The sequence below is a fragment of the Rattus norvegicus genome, chromosome 6 (genome assembly GCF_036323735.1).
Source record: "Rattus norvegicus strain BN/NHsdMcwi chromosome 6, GRCr8, whole genome shotgun sequence".
Lineage (NCBI taxonomy): Eukaryota > Metazoa > Chordata > Mammalia > Rodentia > Muridae > Rattus > Rattus norvegicus.
Genome location: NC_086024.1, coordinates 8612021 through 8622090, shown reverse-complemented (window position 1 = coordinate 8622090; position 10070 = coordinate 8612021).

The following is a 10070-nucleotide window of genomic DNA, read 5'->3' as shown; positions in this document are numbered from 1 at the left end:
GACTTTGTTTGAGGCCTGATTTTTCTTTTCTTTCTTTTTCTTAAAATTAATCATTTTATTCATTGACATTTAAAATGATATTCCCCTTCCTGGTTTTCCTTCCACAAACCTCCCCATCACATCCCCCTTCCACTTTGCCTCTATGAGGTTCTCCTCTACCAGCTCACACACTCCTGCCACACCAATCTTGCATCACCCTATGCTGGGGTATCAAGCCTCGACAGGACCAATGGCCTCCCCTCACATTGACACCAGATAAAGTCATTCTCTGCTACATGTATATCTGGAGTCCTGGCTCCCTCCATTTATACTCTTTCTTTGGTGGTTTAGTACCTGGGAGCTCTTGGTGTCCAGATACTTGATATTCTTCTTCCTATGGGGTTGCAAACCCCTTCAGCTCCTTTGGGCCTTTCCCTAGCTCTAACTTTGGAGTTTCTAGATAGCTGTAGGTATCTGCATCTGTATTAATCAGGTGCTAGCAGAATTTCTCATGAGACAGCCATACCAGGCTCCTGTCAGCAAACACTTCTAGTCATCAGCAATAATGTCCAGTTTTGGGGTGGATTGCTAGATGGGACAGTCGCTGTATGTCCTTTCCTTCAGTCTATGCCCCATTTTTTGTCTCTGTCTTTCCTTAGTACAGGAAGAATTCTAGGTTAAATAATTTGAGATTGGTAGGTGGCCACATCTCTCAACTGGGAGCTTTGTCTATACATTGGAGGTGGTCTCTACCGGTTCTTTCTCCACACTGTTGGGTATTTGTGGGTTCTGGGAGCCTCTCACTTTCCTGGCATCTGGGACTATCTAGTGGCTACCCCATTTCCCATTTCCAAATCCCCCACTATTACATATTTCTATTCAATTTCCTGACCCTCTGAACTTCACTCCTGTCTCTTCTAGTACCTGAATTTGACCCCTCATCTTTGCCCTCCCCCTCCTTTCTCTCTCCTAGGCTCCTGCCTAACATTCTGGGATTATTTCTTTCCTCTTTCTATGTGCAGTTGAACCATCCAGACTTTGTATTCTTTCTTCTTATGCTCCATATGGCTTGTGGGTTGTATCAGGATTATTTTGAGCTTTGTGGCTAATATCCACTTATCAGTGAGTACATGCCATGTGTGTTCTTTTGTGTCTGGTTTACCTCAATCAGGATTATATTTTCTAGTTCCATTAATTTGCCTATGAATTTCATAAAGTCATTGTTTTTAGTAGTTGAGTAGTACTCCTTTGTATCAATGTACCACTCTTTCTGTATCCATTCTTCTGTTGAGGGACATCTGGTTTCTTTTCAGATTCTGCTTATTATAAATAGGACTGTTATAAACATAGTGGAACATGTGTCCTTGTTATATATTAGAGATGGGTCTTAGAACTCTTCTAATTTTCCAGGGAAATGCTAGATTGATTTCCAGAGTGGTTGTACCAGCTGGCAATCCCACCGACAATGGATGAATGTTCCTCTTTTTTCACATCCTTCACCAGCATCTGCTGTCACATGAATTTTTTATCTTAGCAATTCTGATTGGTATGAGGTGGAATCTCAGGGTCATTTTCATATTCTTTTCCCTGAAGACTAAAGACATTGGTATTTCTCAGACATTCAATATTCCTCAGTTGAGAATTCTTTGCTCTTACCCCATTTTTAATAGGGTTATTTGGTTCTCTGGACTGTAACTTCTTGAGTTCTTTGTATAGTTTGGACATTGGCTCTCTATCAGACATAAGGTTGGTAAAGGTCTTTCTCAATTGGTAGGCTGCTTTTCTGTTCTATTGACAGTTTCTTTGCCCTAGAGAAGCTTTTAAATTTTATGAGGTACCATTCTTGAATAGTTGATCTTAGAGTCTGAGCCATTGGTTTTCTGTTCAGGAAAATTTCCCATATGCCAAGGTGTTTGAGGCTCTTTCCCAATTTCTCTTCTATTAGATTCAGCATGTGTGGTTTCATGTGGACATCCTTGATCCACTTGGACATCCTTTATCCATAAGAATGGATAAATTTGCATTCTTCTTCATGCTGACTACCAGTTGAAACACCACCATTTTTTGAAAATGCTGTCTTTTTTTAAACACTGGATGGTTTTGTGTGGGTTTATTTCTGGATCTTCAATTCTGCTCCATTGATCTACTTGCCTGCCTCTGTACCAATCTCATGTAGTTTTTATCCCTATTGCTGTAAAGTACTTCTTGATGTCAGGGATGGTGATTTCCCCAAAAATACTTTTATTGTGAGAAGAGATTTTGCAATTGTTGTTTTTTGTTATTCCAGATTTATTTGATAATTGGTTTTGCTATCTCTGTAGTGAATTGAGTTGGAATTTTGATGGGGTTTACATTGAATCTGTAGATTGCTTTTGGCAAATGGCCATTTTACTATGGTAGTCTTGCTGATTTGTGAGAGATCTTTCTATCTTCTGAGGTCTTCTTGATTTCTTTCTTCAGAGACTTGAAGTTCTTTTATTACCGGTCTTTCACTTGCTTGTTTAGAGTCATATCAAAGTATTTTCTGTTATTTCTGACTATTGTGAAGGATATCATTTCCCTAAATTTATTTGTCAGCACCTTTATCCTTTGAGTAGAGGAAGGCTAATGGGTTATTTGAATGAACTTTATATCCTGCCACTTTGCTGAAGTTATTTATCAGCAGTAGGAGTTCTTTGGTGGATTTTTGTGGGTGGCTTATGCATACTGTCAAAATATCCACAAATAGTGATATCTTGACTTCTTCCTATTAAATTTACATCACTTTCATCTCCTTTTGTTGCCTAATAGCTCTGGCTAGAACACTGAGTACAATATTGGATAGATAGGAGGACTGTGGGCAGCCTCGTCTTGTCCTTGATTTTAGTGATACTGCTTCAACTTCCTCTCAATTTGATTGATGTTGGTTATTAGTTTGCTATATATTGTTTTTATTATCTAGATATGGACTTTGAATTCCTGATCTCTTTCAATACTTTTAACATGAAGCGGTGTTGTAGCTTGTTAAAGGCATTTTCAGTATCTAATGAGATGATCATATAATTTCTTTCTTTGAGTTTTTTTATATAGTGGATTATGTTGATGGATGTCTGTATAATGAACTATCTCTGAATCCCTGGGATGAAGCCTAATTGATTGTTTGCATGTGTACATGGATTTAGTTAGCAAGAATTTTATTAAGAGGATCCTTCTGGTTTCTGTCTGCCCCTAGAACCTTTGCCACCGTTCTCTGTACTCAGATATCCCTGGGAGAGAGCTACTCTCCCAGGATTGCTGACACAATTGCAAGCATGGAAAAGACCACCACTTCTTCTCAGAAGGGCCTGTCTGGAATGCTCAGGACACAGGAACTGAAGAGATGTCTGAAACAGGATCCTTCAGGTTCATATCTGTGCCTGGAGATGAAGATTTTCCACTGGAACAAATGTGGCTGGGAGAGAGCTGGTGTCCCGGGAGTGCTGTCACTCAGGCTTACAGGAGGGTCAAGTCGATGTCAGAAAATGCAAGACCAGAGATAACCAGATGGAAAGAGGCAAGTGCAAGAAACTAAGCAAGAATTCAAGCCCATTTGTCATCATCAGAACCCAATTTTCCCAGTATAGAAAGTCTTGGGTACACGAGTAGACCAGAAAAGAAAGATTCTGCTTTAAAATCACATCTCATGATGATGATAGGAGACTTTAGAAAGGACATAAATAACCCCCTTAAAGAAATACAGGACAATACAGGTAAACAGATAGAAGCACTTAAAGAGAAAACACAAAAGTTCCTTAAAGAATTATAGAAAAACACCACCAAACAGGTTAAGGAATTGATAAAAACTATCCAGGATCAAAAAAAAATAGAAATACAAATAATAAGGAAATCACAAAGGGAGACAACACTGGAGATAAAAAATCCTAGGAAAGAGATCAAGAGTCATATAAATGCACACATCACCAACAGAATGCAATACATAGAAGAGAGAAACAAAGGGACAAAAGTTGCCATAGAAAATATTGACACAAGAATCAAAGAAAGTACAAAACACAAATAGATCCTAACCCAAAAGATTCAGGAAATCCGGCACACAATAAGAAGATTAAACATAAGGATTATATGTATAGAAGAGAGCAAATATTCCAAAGAGAGGCAACAAATATCATCAATAAGATTATACAAGAAAAATTTCTGAACCTAAAGAAAGAGATGCTCATAAAGGGACAAGAAGCCTACAGAATTTGAAAGAGATTGGACCAGAAAAGGTATTCTTCCCATCACATAATAGTCAAAAGACCAAATGCACAAAACAAAGCTAGAATATGAGAAGCAGAAAGTGAAAATGGTCAAATAACATATAAAGGCAAACCTATCAAAATTACACCAGACTTCTCAATGGAGACAGTGAAAGCTAGAAATTCCTGGACAGATGTCACACAGACCCTAAGAGAACAAAAATGCCAGTCCAGGCTATGATATCCAGCTAAATTCTCAATAAATATGGATAGAGAAACCAAGATATCTCAAGACAAAACCAAATTTATACAATGTATTTCCACAAATCCTGTCATATAAATGATAATAGATGGAAAACTCCAATGCAGTGAAGGAAACTACCCCACAGGAAAAGCAATAAATTAATGTTTCAACTAACCCAAAAGAAGAGAGACACACAAACCCAATTCCACCTCTAACAACAAAAATAATAGGAAACAACTTTGATCCCTAAGATTTCTTACCATCAAGAGACTTATTTTCCCAATTAAATGATATAGACTAACAGACTAGATAAATAAAAAGGACCCAACATTTTATTGCATACAGAAAGCACATCTCAGTGACAGACACTAACTCAGAGTAAATTTCCCACCCAAACAGTTCCAAGAAACAAGCTGGAGTAGCATTCTAATACAAATAAAATTGACTTGTAACCAAAGTTATTAAAAATGATAAGTTAGTACACTTCAAACTCCTCAAAGGAAAAAAAATCTATCAAGATAATCTCTCAATTGTGAATAACCATGCTCCAAATGCAATGGCACCCACATTTGTAAAGAAACTTTACTAAAGCTCAAAGCTTAAATTACAATTCACACAATAATATTGGGAGACTTCAAGACCCCACTCTCATCAATGGACAGATCATAAAAACAGAAACAAAAGAGAGACATAGTGAAACGAACAGAAGTTATGAACCAAATTAATTTAACAGATATTTATAGAACATTTCATTCTAAAACAAAATAATATACCATCTTTTCAGCACCTCATGGTACTTTCTTCAAAACTGAGAATATAGTCAGACACAAAACAGGCTTCAACAGATATAGAAGATAGAAATAATCTCATGTATCCTATCAGTTCACCAAGGACTAAGTTAGAAATTCCTGGACTGATGTCACACAGACCCTAAGAGAACAAAAATGCCAGCCCAGGCTACGATATCCAGCTAAATTCTCAGTTAACATAGATGGAGAAACCAAGATATTCCAAGACAAAACCAAATTTATACAATGTATTTCCACAAATCTTCAGTAACAGCAAGAACAAAAGAAAGCCCACATATACTTGGAAACTAAACAATGCTCTATTCAATAACTTGGTCAAGGAAGAAATAAAGAAACTAAAGACTTTTAGAATTAAGTGAAAATGAAGGCGAAATATACCCAAACTTATGGAAAACAATGAGACTTTATATTTGGTTTATCTGATCCTGATTTAACTTTGGTAAGTTACATATATAGAAAATCACTCATTTCATCTAGATTTTTCAGTTTTGTTGAATATTAACTTTTGTAGTCAGATGTAACAATTCTTCTAATTTTCTCAGTATCTGTTATTTCTTCCTTTTCATTTCTGATTTTGTTAATTTGGATACTATCTCTGTGGCCTCTACTTAGTTTAGCTATGAATTGATCTATCTTAATGATTTTGTCAAAACCTTCTAGATTCGTTGATTCTTTGTATAGTTCTCTTTGTTTCTACTTGTTGATTTCAGCCCTGAGTTTGATTATTTCCTGAGGCCTACTCCTCTTGGTTAAATTTGCTTCTATCTGTTCTAGAGCTTTCACATGTGCTGTTAAGTCGCTAGTGTATGATCTCTCTAATTTCTTCATAAAAGTACTCACAACTATGAGGGTTCCACTTAGCACTGTTTTCACTGCATTCTATTCTATAATTTTGGGTATGTTCCGCCTTCTTTTTTGTTTAAATTCAACAAAGTCTTAATTTCTTTATTTATTCCTTGACTAAATTATCGTTGAGTGGAGAGTTGCTCATTTTCCATGTGTGTGTGTGGGGGGGGTGGGATTTCTGTTGTTTTTGTTGTTATTGAAGACCAGCTTTAGTCCACGGTGGGAAGATAGCATGCGTAGGATTAACGCAATCTTTGTGTATTTTTGAGACTTGTTTTGTGTTCAATTATATGGAAAATTATGGAGAATATACCATGAGGTGCTGAGAAGAAGGTATTTTGTTTTAATGTGAAATGTTCTATAGATATCTATTAAAACCATTTTGTTCATAACTTCTATTAGTTTCACTGTGTGTCTGTTTTGTTTCTGTTTCCGTAATCTGTCCATTGGTGAGAGTTGGGTGTTAAAGTCTCACACTATTATTTGTGTGATGTTGAATATGTGTTTTAATGTTTAGTAACTTTTCTTTTACAAGTAGGTGCCCTTGTATTTGGGGCATATATATTCAGAATTGAAAATTCATCTTGTTGGATTTTTCCTTTGATGTGTATGTCATGTATTTCTCCATCTTTTTGATAAGTATTGGTTTTAGATATAAGAATGGCTACTCCAACTTGTTTCTTAGGACTATTTACCTGAAAAATTTTTTCCAGCCTTTTACTGTGAGATAGTGTCTGGCTATGTCATTGAGCTGTGTTTCTTGTATGCAGGAAAATATTGGGTCCTGCTTATGTATCCAGTCTGTTACCCTATATCTTTTTAATGGGGAGTTGAGTTCATTGATGTTGAGAGATACTTGGAAGCAATGATTCATGTTATTTTTGTTGTTAAAAGTAGAATTACATTTGTGTGCTTTTCTTCTTTTGTGTTTGTTTTGAGAAGATTAATTTTTTGCTTTTTTCGGGGCTGTAGTTTTCTTGTGTTGGAGTTTTTCTTCTAGCCTCTAAAAGGCTGGGGAGTTTACATGTCCCCTGGTCTCTGCAGGGGGTGGGGGCAGTTAAGCCTGGGATTGGCTTGGGGATTGGGAAATCACTGTGATCTTGAGTGTGATAGAACTCCTGGGAGTCTGGCTGTCTCTGTGCATGAGTGAGTGTGCATGGACCACAAAATCTACCTCTAGGCCCGTGTTAGGAGGCCTAATTTTTCAATATGAAGTATAAGGATACTGGAAAGTCCCATTTCTCATTTCTCATCTAAGCACAGGATAAGCTTTAGGGACATAGAGATTTTTAAAAAATGCCTTTGTGATATTAATATTTTTGTAATACAAGATGCAGATACAGCAGATAGATGTTGTGATTGTGAGGGATTTTCTCTTGTTTATTTGTTTGTTTGTTTTGGTTTTGTCTCCCACCTATCTTCTGCCATGGCTGGATTCATCATAATTTTATGGTCACATGAAAATCTACATGCTAAGTGTCTATAACTTTTAGAACTATGTCTTTGAATGAACTAACTCCATGATTCTAAATCTAAGAGATCTGATGAGAATAACTTGTTCTAAAGGAATTCAGATTTCAAAAGAAGGAAAGGAAAAGCTGAAAGATGTCTCCCAGTCTTTCTTTCAATCCTATGAATGTAACTAAATTACCCTCTAATAGGTGAACTTGTTAGCATGGGGATATATGATAAAGTGTCTCTCTAACAGGGATCTCTCCCCTAAAGGAACACAGGCATAGACACAGAGTGCTCTCTAAGCACTCTTAATCTGCATGTTTGGATGAATTAATATTCTGTAAGTACAGTGATATTTCAAAAAGCACCAAAGGTCAAAAAACCAGAGGAAAACGATTGTGTTCCTTAGACCTGAAGTTATGAGTAGTTGTGAACTGCCATGTAGTTTCTGGGGACCAAACCAAGTCCTCTGCAAGGACATCAAGCATTCTGAACCATAAGCTTCTCCAGGTCATATCCCCCAAACAAGGTTTTGACTGTTCAAGAGTTTCATATATTTATATCAAATATACCCTATTGCCATTCCACAAATCAATCTCCTATTATCTATACACTTTATTCTCTCAATTTTAGGCATTCATTACAAATAAACTATCCATAGTCCTCTAAGTGATGATTATTCCAACATGTATAGAGGACATCTACTGAATTATGCATAGCCTATTTGGACACATCCTTGTAGAAAACCATATTTTTCTCTTGTTCCTGTCATCTTCTATAGCTCTTGACTTAGGGATGGAAATTTATGAACCCCGTTCTTCATCCATGCTGGGAATCTTGGCTAGATTAATCTATCTGTATGTATTCTGTATGTAATAATAGCCACTGTGAGTTCATGTGTGCAGCAACACTGTCATGTCCACCAAGAAATAACTTACTGCAGATGTCTACTAACTATCATTATTGCATTCTTTTTCTTTTTAGCGCCTTTTCTGAGATGATCCCCCAGTCATGTGAAAAAGATAAGTGGAATAGCTACTATATTTAGATCTGTGTACTCAAGAGTCTCTTATTCTCTACAATTTAACTATTTGTGTGTCTCAGTAGTAATCATTATCTACTGTAAAGAAAGGATTCTGTGATGAAGATTAAGATATATACTACTATATGGAAATAAAGAAAAGCTCTTGTGGGCAATTTATTAATATGCCCATTTAGTAGAATAAAAAGTCTAATGCCAAGTATAATCTATCTATTTTTGAATTATTTCTTAGTGTGAACCATAGTGTTCTAAGAAATATTTCTTAGTGTGAACTCTTCTTTGATCTATTTCCTTTTCTCTTTAATACCTTCTAGAACCTGATAGTTAGTCTTTATTGCTGATGATACCCCACACATTGCCAGAAGAAAGGGACCATAGAGAAATCAAGCTGCTACCTACATGGAATTCTCACTGGCTAGCTTTATAGGGCTGTACAGTATTATCTACATTGCCAGAGGATAAAAATAATAGACTTACTCAGCTTTGAAACATCGGGCTCACACTAACAACCAGCTAGGTAAATGACTTACTAGTGTGAGAGTGACATGAATGTTACTTGCTGATTGCATTTAAGACCCACCCTTGAATAAAGAACTCACACATGGTACCATTAACTAGGCCAATAATCTATGGTTCACAGAGCCAGGGGCAAGGCGAGGGGTCAAGCTTCTCATGTATAATTTGCAAAAAGTGTTGTTGATTCTTAATTATTTGGAATCACCACTTAATATAAATGTAGCCCTGGTTTGATATGTATTATATGAAAACATTCTTTATACATTCTTGTCATCATACATGTGGCAAATGTTTGATTCTGGGACTTAAGATCCCCTGCTATTGCAAGTTCTTACAGTTTTCTAAGTAATTAACTAAGGTTAAGGGGCAGTTTCTTTTTCTTTTTTCTTTTCCTTTTCTTTCTTTTTTTTTTTTTTGTAATTTACATGAGGTTTATTGATAGGAACCAGTGCACTGAGAGTAAGGAACAGTTTCTGAACTGTGATTTTCAGTGTGCTATAAAGAATGATGGCTTCTCAATATAATGTTCTTCCTTGAATAGGCAACACCATGTTTAAAGACCAAATAAAGGAAGAGAGACAATCTTGTAGTTTCACCCTGTGACAAGAGCAGGTAGCATCATTTTTCATTGTGAATAACTAAATAAGCCCAACTTACACACTTACCTTATGCAGCTATCTGCAGAAGCAGCAGAACACTGGTACTCACTAGGACACAGTTCCTGCTTTCCACAAGCTATATCAATAACTGTAGCTTACAACTATCTTAATAACAGTACATTTTAATAATAACAGTTTATACAGACTTTGTGTCATTTACATATAACACACTGCTCCAGTTTTTTGTCTGCATTATTTAAATAAAATTTCATATCTTTTTTAGTCAAAACATGTGAAGTAACTTACTAAAATAGTCTCTGCATTGAGTATATTAGTAAATGCATTATTTTTTTTCTACCTTAAATG